We start from the raw sequence: 12739 nt of genomic DNA, 5'->3' as shown, positions 1-12739 counted from the left end.
AGCCCAGCAGCACATGCTGGGAGGAAAAGACCTGTTTTCACAGACCAAACCTCTCACTGTGTAACTATATATAGATTTTAGATTTTTACTCTAATAAATCAAAGTTGCTCCAATTGCCCTGAAAATTGATAAACACAATCTAGTCTCCAAGAAAAATTTTTTTATTACAAGATGTTATCTCTTTTCAGTAATTTTTTTGCATTTGTATTTGGCAGTCATATGGTATGGAAAATGATGATAAGCAGGCAGACAGCGACAGTGTCATGATGGGGCACGAGCAGTGAAGGCAGTGTGAACATTTTCATGGATCCATGCCTGATTCATTTTGACAAAAGTGATATTTTGTACACTGGCAGAGGACAAATTTTTCCGTTTGGGTGTCTCAACACCTCCTGACATGGTGAAACCCCTCCCTGCGATGACACTGGAAATTGTACAAGAGGGAAGAAAGAACGTGCTGGGTCCAGTTTGCCTGCCCAGCAGTCCATGAGTCAGAGAACACAAAATGTCCCGAAGAAAGGCTAGAGAAAATGTAGCTTTTGTGTGTAATGTTGTCCAGCTCTCAGGTGGATGGATGAATGTCCTACTTCAGCACAGATCTGGAGTTTATTCAACTCCCAGTCAATGGAGCGAAGTGAGGAATGATCCAGCGACTAAAGTCAAGTACTGCGGAGATACTGCATTTTTTGTTCTTACCAATTACATCATTCAAATGCTCTAGAAATCAAGTTTTTTTATTTTCTTTTAGTACACACTATGTATATAAGTTGGCATGCTGTTGTCATGAGGGTGTTAAGAACCACACCTGACTCTGTTATACCCGGGGTTAGGAAGTCGCAGCGGTTGGCTGCGCGCTCTATGTAGAAAGATAGGGCTGTTTCTTTATGGTAGCTTTCTGGGTTTGCTTTGCAACCCCTTTTGGCTCATTCAGGGATCCGTAGCTCCTTCTCCTCAGCTGTTCCTTGTCCAGCACTCCCAACCTCCTTATATTCCACTTCTCTGGTTGCCAGATATAGAGCTTCCAGCCTGGACTTCTATACTGACCCACTGGAGCTTTGTTGCTGCGTTCCCTGGTTGTTGTTCCAGAACGTTACCCTCCGGATCCCTATGGGGCCTTTGTGGTCTGCTGTTGTCGCCCACCTGGGATTATATGTTTGTCTGTATTGTCTGTCCTCTCCTTGGTGTTTTCCTCTTAGTGTTAGTGGTGCGGACTAGTGATCCCACCGACCCGTTCACTACCTAGGGCTCATCTTAGGGAAAGCCAGGGTTTAGGCAGGTGATCGGCGTACGGGTGAGGAACCCGTCTAGGGACGTCAGGGCAGTCAGGTGCCAGCCGCAAGGTGAGTCAGGGGTCACCACCTTTCCCTCTCCATTGGGCAGGACCTTCCCTTTTCCCTCCCTTTGTGTGACGCCGGTCATTACAGCTGTGCAGATAATCATGTAAACAACTCCTTATGAGTTGCAATTCATGTACTCTTTTGTTGTATACTGTAGGTCTTGAAATGGCATGAATGTTTTAGTAATCATGATGTAAGTATGTGTCTTGCATGGATAATTTCTACATGCATAAAAACTTGTGTGATGCAGTAAGGAACTATTTTCATGTTATGTTTTTAAATCCATAGGTCAGGGATGGCCATCCTGAGGCTCCCAAGCTGTTGCAAAACTACAACTCCCAGCATGCCCACAGCTATCAGCCTACAGTAGGGCATGGTGGGAATTGTAGTTTTACAACAGCTGGAGAGCCGTAGGTTGACCATCCCTGCCCTAGGTGCTACTCTCTGTCCCATTGTCTGGGCCTTTGCAACCTTCAGCTAATATTTACTGTAAATTTTGTAGTGTTAAAATCAGAGTAGTAGTATTTAACTTTTTATCAGTATTTTTTAGTAACTGATCATGTGTTTTTGTGATTGATTTATTTCACTGCTCTATTTACCATCCAATTAGGATATCCTCTTTGTGCCATTCTATGCTGGATTGTATAAATTTCCTGCTGAAATAATGTTTCTATACTGCAATTGCGCTTAGAGCATGTTATTTCTCCTACAGGGATGGCCTTTAAGGTATACTCTCGATGGTTTGTTTTACCATCATCAGGGAGAAAAAAAACTCACCTTTTCCCTGGCTGTGACGTTTTGCACTACGATTGGACAGCGCTACAGCTAGGGAGAAGGAACGCCCAGGGAGAAAAGCTGGTGTTACAATGCTGTTACTTAGCATACAGCACAGGAGAATGTAACGGGGGCCACAGTGGCGGAACGGAGCGGCGCCCAGAAATAATGGTAAGTGCAGGGACATCCCCCATGTATGCCCTACATGTCCTGTTACTTAGTTAATAAAGTATGGACCCATGAACGCGCCAGCGGCACTTGTGTTCTCCCTCTTGCCCACGGTCCAATAAATATTAAAGACTGCCCTGTAAATACTGTATATCTGGATTCCCCCAAACATATTGCCAAGTTTGTTAAGGAAGGGGGGTATTTTGCTCCATTTGGAACACCTGTTTTTTGGCGATTAATATTTGTTAGCAAAAAATAAAAACATTAATTTTAATCAAAAATGCAGTTACCCCCAGCAGAAACTTAATGAGGTCACTTGTGTAATTGCTGAGGCGTGTGAGGTGAAATTCCAATGCTTCCAAAATAGATTTATGTGGTAAAGAGGGATACAATCAAACTAAGCTGTAAAATCCAGTATCAGGCAGCTGCTGCCAAGGCCAATAATATAATGGGTTGCATCAAAAGGGGCATAGATGCCAGTGATTAGAACATAGTCCTACCACTTTACAAATAACGAGTCAGACCACACATGGACTACTGTGTACAGTTCTGGGCTCCTGTGAAGAAAGCAGACATAGCAGAGCTGGAGAGGGTTTAGAGGGGGGAAACTAAAGTAATAACTGGAATGGGGACACTACAGTACCCTAAAAAATTATCAACATTAGGCTTATTCACTTTAGAAATAAGACGACTGAGGGGAGTTCTAATAACTATGTATAAATATATCAGTGGTCAGTACCCCAAAAGAGTGGGAAATATAAAAAATGCAACAATGAGCAATTGCGCTGTAGTATAACAATGGCTGGGTAAGGCCGGTATACATATAGATTCTGCACAAGGTACGGACAAGTCCTGTTGGATCCATGCCTGATTAATTTTAATGAAAGTGAGCTTGTCCACATTGGCTGTGGACATGCGGCTGCGCTTGTCTGTGATAATGCCAGGCCAGCACCTCCAAGGCGTAAAGGTCAAGCTCAGACCATGTGCCCAATTTGGAGACCCAGAAGTTGAAGGGGGCAGACCCGTCATTCAGTACGTGTAGGCATATGCACACATACTGCTCCACTATGTTGATGAATTGCTGCCTCCTGCTAAAAAGTTCCATATCAGCTGGTGGTGCTGGTTGTTGTGGCGTGCTGACAAAGCTGTTCCACATTTCGGTCATGCTAACCCTGCCTTCTGAGGTGCTGGCGGTGCCCAAGCTGCGTTGGCGACCTCTTCCTTCTCCTGTGCCTTCACTTTGTGCTTCCAGTGTGCCCCCGCTGTCAGGTGGGAATGCCACCAGAAGCGCATCTACCAGCGCTTGATTGTACTCGCGCATCTTACGATCACGCTTCAGTGAAGGAATTAAGGACAGTACGTTGTCCTTGTAACGGGGATCTAGCATCGTGGCCACCCAGTAATCAGCACGTTAGAATGTGGCAAACTCGGCATTTGTTGCGGAGATACTGCAGCATATAATCGGTCAGGTGTGCCAGGCTGCCCACAGGCAACAAAAAGCTTTCCTCTGTGTGAGGTGTATCGTCTGTATCCTCTGTATCCGCCCAGCCATGCACCAGTGATGGCCATGAGCTGGTCTAAGTGCCACCCTGCTGTTAACTTGGTTCCTCCTCCTCATCCTCCAGAACTGTGCCCTGGCTGGACAATTGTGTACCTGCCGTTTGTGGGTGCAGGAACCCACCCTCTGAGTCACTTGTGAACGGCTGGCCAAAAAATCTACGAAATGATTCCTCTTCCTCCTCCAGTGCCACATCCTCTTCCATCATCGCTAGCAGCGTTTTTTCAATGAGGTATAGAAGTGGGATAGTAACGCTGAGAACGGCACTGGCCATTTCGGTGGAGTACTCGAAACAGCGCAAGTAGGAACACAGGTCTCGCATGGAGGCCCAGTCATTGGTGGTGAAGTGGTGCTGTTCCGCAGAGTGACGCACCCGTGCGTGCTGCAGCTGAAACTCCACTGCTGCTCGCACAGTCTGGCCAGCATGTGCAAGATGGAGTTCCACCTTGTGGGCACGTCGCATATAAGGCGGTGAGTGGGAAGGCCGAATTTACGCTGCAGGGCTGACGGGCGAGCAGCAGCAGGGTGAGAACGCCGAAAGCGCACACAGACTGGCCGCACTTTATGCAGCAGCTCTGAGATATCGGGGTAATTTTTAAGGAACCTCTGCACCAAATTCAGCACTTGTGCCAGGCAAGGGATGTGCGTCAAAACGGCTAGTCCCAGAGCTGCTACGAGATTTCGCCCATTATCGCACACCACCAGGCCGGGCTTGAGGCTCACTGGCACCAACCACTCATCAGTCTGTGGTTCAAGGGCCGTTCACAGCTCCTGTGCGGTGTGTGGGGTTTGTCCCCCAAACAGATAAGTTTAAAAACTGCTTGCTGTCGTTATACCCTACCCAAGGTAATCGCCCAAAAACTGAAAAAATTATGTCTCTCAGACTATGGAAACACTAAAACATGATATTTTTTTGCTTCAAAGAATAAATCATTGTGTAAAACTTACATAAATAAAAAAAAGTATGCATATTAGGTATTGCCGCATCCGTGACAACCTGGTCTATAAAAATATAACATGATCTAGCCTGTCAGATGAATTTTGAAAATAACAAAAAATAAAAACGGTGCCAAAACAGCTATTTCTTGTTATCTTGCCTCACAAAAAGTGTAATATAGAGCAACCAAAAATCATATGTACCCTAAACTAGTACCAACAATACTGCCCCCCTATCCTGTAGTTTCTAAAATGGGGACACTTTTTTTGGAGTTTCTACTCTAGGGGTGCATAAGGGGGGCTTCAAATGGGACATGGTGTCAAAACAACCAGTCCAGCAAAATCTGCCTTCCAAAAACCGTATGCCATTTGTTTCCTTCTGCGCCCTGCCGTGTGCCTGTACAGCTCTTTACGACCACATATGGGGTGTTTCTGTAAACTACAGAATCAGGGCCATAAATATTGCATTTTGTTTGGCTGTTAACCTATCACGGAAGGTGTACAGGAAACAAGACAATGTTAAATGAATATATGACTCACTGGATCCAAAACTAAGGAACAAAAGGGAGACACCTGCATAAGACCTGGCACTCTCCCTGACTCTGCTCAGCCTATGCAAACACCCCAATGGTGGATGATCGCATATCCACGTACCTCGACTATATAATACCTGAACACCCTACAATAGTGAGGGGACACGACCACCGGCTCCCTACACTAGACACGGAGGGAGTCAGGGTCACCTGGGATCCAGCAAACATAAAATCACAAATGAATGTACAACACTTATCTTGTAGAAGACTGGGAAATAGGATCAGCATGCACACACACTCCAGGAAGTTGTATAAACCGCACACTAATGCATTATGGGGAGGAATTTAAAGGGATGCAATCAGTCCAACTACAAGACAGCTGAGAGAGACTAACGAGATAAGGAACTGAAAACCAAAACAAAGAAAAGCTCAAGGAGGAGGTTCTGAAAGGCATCTGTCAGAGCTTCTCAGATGTCTGGTTGTGACATAACCCTTGCTTTGTTACTGGGGAAAAATGGATTCAAATAGAAAATTTGTCCAAAAAATTGAAATTATGAAATGTCATCTCCATTTGCCAATAACTCTTGCAGAACACCTAAAAGGGTCAACGATGTTTGTAAAATCTGTTTTGAATACCTTGAGGGGGTAGTTTATAGAATGGGGTCTTTTTTGGGTGGTTTCTATTATGTAAACCTCGCAAAGTGACTTCAGACCTGAACTGGTCCCTAAAAATTGGGTTTTTTGAAAATCTCTGAAAAATCTTAAGATTTGCTTCTAAACTTCCTTGTAACATGCCCAAAAAATAAAATATCATTCCCAAAATGATCCAAACGTGAAGTAGACATATGGGGAATGTAAAGTAATTATTTTTGGAGGTATTACTATGTATTATAGAAGTAGAGAAATTGAAACTTGGAAATGTGCAATTTAAAAAAAAATGTCAATTTTGTATTTTTTTATAAATAAAAATGCATTTTTTTTACTTCATTTGACCAGTGTCATGAAGTACAACATGTGATGAAAAAACTATCTCAGAATGGCCTGGATAAGTCACAGCGTTTTAAAGTTTGTTTGTTTGTTTTTCTTCCCTATTGTAACTGCTATTGGGGGGGGGGCGCCCCCTGGTGGTGAGTTTGAACCGTTCACCTTCTGCCCATTTACCATGTGCTTTTAATTAGGTAGATTGTACAGGTATCCTACCTTGCCCATATTGCAGGCTGAGAGCCTGGGAGAGGCATGTATAGGATATAGCTGGGTGCTACTTTGCCCAGATTGTAGGCTATAAGCCCAGGAGAGGCATGTTAGAGTAGGCCCTATCTGATTAGAAGCCACCTTGTCGTCTGGTAGATGGGCTCGACATATGTTTGATCAATTATATGCGCAAAGAGCTTCTAGCTGCTTTTGCAGTAAGTATGGCTATTTTTATTAAATATTTACTTATATCTTTGTGCAATTGACTAGCAGTGTGCTTACCTGTAGTTCTACTAATCCCATAGCGTTTTAAATTTATCAGCACTTAAAGTGACACTGGTCAGATTTTCAAAAAGATGGCCAAGTCCGTAAGGTGAAATAGGGCCGAGTCCTTAAGGGGTTAAGGTCACATAGTTAAGTGCTCATTGAATGGCTGCTATGCAGATTTTCAAAAAGCGCCATAAAATAGCCGAACACCAAACCCGAACCCTTTTACTGAAAAGTTCGGGTTCAGGTCCGGGTCCAAAAGCGTATAACTAACTTTCAGGAGAGCAAAAACCCTAAAAAACCTGTTAGCACCCAGCAAGCTGCAAAAATTCCATCACAAAGCAGCTGGGCCAAATATCAGTTCATTTATACCATCTAGACCAGTGGGTAGTACTAAATGCAGACAACCTAAATGTCTATGTTGCCTCTCCATACAAAATTCCATTTCTTTTCGTAGTAATACCACCGGGGAAATTTTTTATATTAAGCAACCAATGGACTGTGGGTCAAATAATGTGATCTACGTGCTGGAATGCCAATGTGGATTACAGTACGTGGGTCGCACCACACAGACGTTACGGAACAGGTTGAACAAACATCGTTCAAACACTAAGAAGAAATTTATGCAGCACAGTGTATCAAGACATATTACGGATAAACATCAGGGTCTTTTTTCAAGCATTTCTGTTATACCTATAGAGACAAATTCATGCCGACACCCGGAACATTACACAAACAATTAAAAGACGTGAAATGTTCTGGATTTATAAACTTAATAGCCTGAGCCCTCAGGGCTTAAATGAGGCATTTGAAATCAATCTATAAATTGATGATATTTCTTTATTAATGGAAAGGAAAATATGAAAAATAGATTATTTTCTCTATTAGATTTAGACCCCAACTATATAATCATTGTCTTGAATCCTCTTCTTTCTTTTTTCCATGTTGATAAATCAATTAGGTTGACAATTACATCACTAATATGACAGATTTTGGTGATGTTTGTCAATCATCAGGTACTTCGGGATGGTGGCGGCATGCATGTACTTTTATTAACTGCACGCATGCACCCACCCATATCCCCTAAATTCTGCATTACTAATGGTAATTTATTATGTGGTTGGATTGGACAGTGTTCCAATCACACATTTTTTATTTTTCATTTTCTATTTTTATCTTCATTTTATCATCATTATTTTCCCTTTTATTAGAAAGATTGTCTTATTCAATAATCCAATAAGTGGCTAAAAGTATAAATTCATTTTTTATAAAAAGAAGATGTGCACACAGTGCACTTTTATATAGTTGTTTTTTTATATACCATGCACTATTTATATATAAGATCATGTATTCCCTTCCCTTTTCTTTTATATATATATATATATATATTTATCCTCCTTTTTTCAAAATCTCATTTTTTTAAAAAATCCCTTTTTTAGGTCATATCATGCCACTTTGTTACACATGTACTTTACATGCAATTGTAATATTCTTTGTAATATTCTTTTTCTCAGGAATCCAATTATTGTACTTGTAGGGTATCATTATATGTACATGATTTTCCTAGTATACGTCCCCTTCTCCTCCTTTATCTCTGTAAATGTTTCTACAAATGTTTTTGTTTTTGTTGTATTACAACAGCTTTTAGGTGAGAGCGCCCTCTGCTATATAAAAATGACTTTTATAAGATCCTACTTGATTATGCGATGTTAGGTCGCAAAAGCGCAAGTCAGACGGCTCTCTCACCTTTCAAGCGTTCTTGCAACTAGGCAACGGCTCTCACATGATCGGATCTACCCATGTGATGCGGGCCACGTGACGTCAGGCCGAGTGACGTGAGCCAGCTTCCTTACAGAGGACGGCCCTCTCACTATCGATACTACTCTGTAGCTAAGCAACGGTTCTCACGTGACTAGGATCCGCTCATGTGACACAGGTCCTAGACTCCTGATAGGATTCCATCATCATCTTGCGTGATTAGAAACCTGTGATGTGCTTGTTATTGCACACTTTATAAGGTCGGCCCCCATATGGGCGTATTGTCTTGAGATCTTTTATAAAGCGGACGTTTTCCAGTGTGCTTTTTCTGCTTTATATAATATAAATGTGTTTAGAATGTGCACATCGGCGGCCCATCATGAGAGCCTGCTGATATGCACATTATATTTGCTACTATTCATTTAAGCAACACCCAAATTTCCTCCCCTTTTGACCTTGTGACCTCCTTAGGGCGGTATGTTTGTAAGTATAAATATGTGTAGCTTTGTGCTGTTACCCTTGTGCAGCTGTTTGTACGTGATGAAGGGGAGTGATTCCCCCGAAACGCGTTGTATCGCTGCAATAAAAGATTCCTTCCTGATCCTGGTGACTGGCTGACGGTATTTTGCGCCGTGGGACGTGCTTTTGTTCTCTTATACCACTATCTTCTTGGGGGCTCCAGGCTTCTCCGTTTGAAGATTCTTTGTGGTCCCGTGGCTGCAGACCGCCATATCCAGACGTCCAGGCTTGTTTGACAAATACCTACAATAGTGTTGTGCCTACCTTTGCACAACTATACAAGGTGAGCCTTACCATTTCTCTCCGTATACTATTATACACCCACAGAATTACCCTATGGTGCGCCCATCTGTGTTCTTTTTACAGATCTAAACTAGCCTGTTACATTACTTGTGGTCAGTGGCAGACTGGGGTCATTTGTAGGCATAGTCCATGCAAATCCAAGAATTAGTCCAAAGGTCAGGGCAGGCAATACAGGGTCAGAAGGGAGAACAGGCATGGGTCTGGTCAGGTGGCAGAGAGTCTCATCCTAGGAATCATGCAGAAGTCAGTACACGGACAGACAAACATGTTATTTCTCTTTGCTATTGCTCAGCCAAGGTGAAGAACAAACAATTCAGGATATATAGGAGAGCTCATTGGTCAAGGAGCTGAGCACAGTATTATAAAGGGAAATTAACTCTTGCAATGTTGTAGGGAAAACACACACAGGAAGAGGCCTTGCAACCAGGCTTCTGCCTGCTGCGTGCAGCACAGGAATCTGGCAGCCAGGCAGAAGCTAGGCCAGTGATGCGCGCCCATGCCCACCCCAGATAGCAGGATGGAGGCAGTCACAGAGCACACCAATGACAGGGCACCACTACTCAGATCTACCCTGCCACTTCAGCCCTGACGTCTTCTTCACAATGGCATGTCCATATACCCAGGAGACCACTGAAGCCAATTACTGATATACAGTCAAGGCTAAAAGTTTTGAGACTAAGAAAACTTGCTGCTCCAGTTTTTATGGTGGCAATTTGTTGATAAAAATACAAGACCATGGACATTTTATTTGACACAGGTTGGGTCAAATAATGACTGATTTGACAGTGTATATCTTCATCCCCGTCTCTGGGACAGCAAAGGACTTGTACCACGGAGCACGCTAAGTATTAGGCCCCTTTCACACGAGCGAGTTTTCCGCGTGGGTGCAATGCGTGACGTGAACACATAGCACCCACACCGAATCCTGACCCATTCATTTCAATGGGTCATGTACATGAGCTTTTTTTTCCACGCATCAGTTCGGTGTTGATGTGAAAAACACAGCATTTTCTATATTCAGTGTTTTTCACGCAGCCCTGGCCCCATAGAAGTGAATGGGGCTTCAGTGAAAAATGTATTGTATCAGAAAGAAAGTCCGGACGCGATGCATTTTTCACTGATGGTTGCTAAGAGATGTTGTTTGTAAACCTTCAATTTTTTATCATGCACGTGAAAAAGGCATTAAAACGCATTGCATTCGCGCGGAAATAACTGAATGCAATCACAGACAAAATTGACTGAACTTTCTTGCAAAATTGTGCGAGTTTCACTAAACGTATCCGGAGCCAATCCGTATTGTTTGTGTGAAAGAGCCCTTAGACTTTCGTTTTTTTTCTCCTTTTTATTTCATAACTGTCTTTGCACATGAACACTTTGAACACATTAATAGTTGTCCTAAGAAATCCAGGCATTCTGTATAGAGTAAAAGTGCAGCTGGTGTTACTGCGTGTCTGCTTGAAAAACAGACCGTGTCTTCAAATGTTTGGTGGCAGCAAATGTGTTTATTGGTATTGACTGGTTAAGGGTGTATTTAGTTTGCAGACTGAGTATAAGGTGAGTGCAAGATTTGGCGAGTGGAGTAAGTAAGGCTACTTTCACACTTGCGTTCAGAGCGGATCCGTCTGGTGTCTGCACAGACGGATCCGCACCTATAATGCAAACGCTTAGATCCGTTCAGAACGGATCCGTTTGCATTACCATTACCGTTTTGTTCATGATAGTGCAAACGGATCCGTTTTGACTTTACATTGAAAGTCAATGGGGGACGGATCAGTTTGAAAATTGAGCCATACTGTGTCAACTTCAAACGGATCCGTCCCCATTGACTTAGGCTACTTTCACACTAGCGTTCGGGTGTCCGCTTGTGAGCTCCGTTTGAAGGGGCTCACAAGCGGCCCAGAACGCATCCGTCCAGGCCGTGCAGAGCGTTCGGGTGTCCGCCTGGCCGTGCGGAGGCGTGCGGATCCGTCCAGACTTACAATGTAAGTCAATGGGGACGGATCCGTTTGAAGATGACACACTATGGCTCAATCTTCAAACGGATCCGTCCCCCATTGACTTTCAATGTAAAAGTCTGGACGGATCCGTTCAGGCTACTTTCACACTTAGATTTTTTTTTACAATATAATGCAGACAGATCTGTTCTGAACGGAGCCACTGTCGGATCCGTCCCCATTGACTTACAATGTAAGTCTGGACGGATCCAAGCAGCGTTCAGGTGTTCAGGTGTTCGCCTGCTGAGCGGAGCGGAGGCTGAACGCTGCCAGACTGATGCATTCTGAGCGGATCCGCATCCACTCAGAATGCATTAGGGCTGGACAGATCCTTTCGGGGCCGCTTGTGAGAGCCTTCAAAGGGAACTCACAAGCGGAGCCCCGAACGCAAGTGTGAAAGTAGCCTCAACTCATTTGCAGTCACACCTACGTCACATGCTAGGGTGGTACATATGTAAAAAGAATATGCAGTAAATGTCACAAATTCTAATCATAATAATACTACTAGGAGCTGTGGGGAGAAAACCAGAGATGAAACAGACATACTGAGACAAGAGAGAAAAACAGAGGGGGCGGGTGTCAGAATCGGAGACAAGAATAATAGAAGGTGCAATGCACAGAAAGCTGAAGCGTAAACAGAAGAGGGGGAGATATTGTATATTAAAAGTGGAATATTAGCAGTGAAAGATTAATACAGAACAGCAGTAGAAAGACAGCTTTTAAAGAAGAATATACACCAATAAACTCCAATAAACTTATTCTTTCACTCTAATAGAAGGAGTTGTTGAACTCGAATGAAACTTTGTGTGTTAATGTAATGATAATTTATAAATGATTACCATATTAGAGTGAAAGAATAAGTTTATTGGAGAAACTGTATAATTGAAAGGAGGCTCTAGTACCCTGTTGAGCCATCTCTAGACTGGATTTGAGAAGAGATACAGTAGATTGTTGAAGATAGTGTCCCAGTAGATACTGTACATGCTTGATTGTCGATAAATCTGGCAACCAGGTAGGCCAAGGAGGTGTTGTTATCTAACAGAGACATTTCTAGGAAATCTTTACTGTCTGTGGGCGAGCATTATCCTGCTGCAACATGCCGTTGGAAGTCTTGCCATGAGAGGCATGTCCTGCACATATAACTGTTAGATATTGTTCCTCATAACACTACTGTGGGTGACTGACTGTCTTATGGGTCCCAAGATCATCATACCAGCAGTTGTCGCAGTTTGCCGCTCCACAACAATGGCAGGACTAAAACGCTCACCATGAGGCTTCCATACACAAACCCAACCCTTATCAGATCCCAAACAGAAACTGGATGAATCTCTAAAGACAATATGTTTCCAATTCATAGCAATCCAATCCAGATTTCTTGTTCATGACAACACTGCTCACGAC

Source organism: Bufo gargarizans, chromosome 3 (genome assembly GCF_014858855.1).
Source record: "Bufo gargarizans isolate SCDJY-AF-19 chromosome 3, ASM1485885v1, whole genome shotgun sequence".
Lineage (NCBI taxonomy): Eukaryota > Metazoa > Chordata > Amphibia > Anura > Bufonidae > Bufo > Bufo gargarizans.
The sequence above is the reverse complement of the archived record's forward strand: the minus strand, read 5'-3'. Positions refer to the sequence as shown.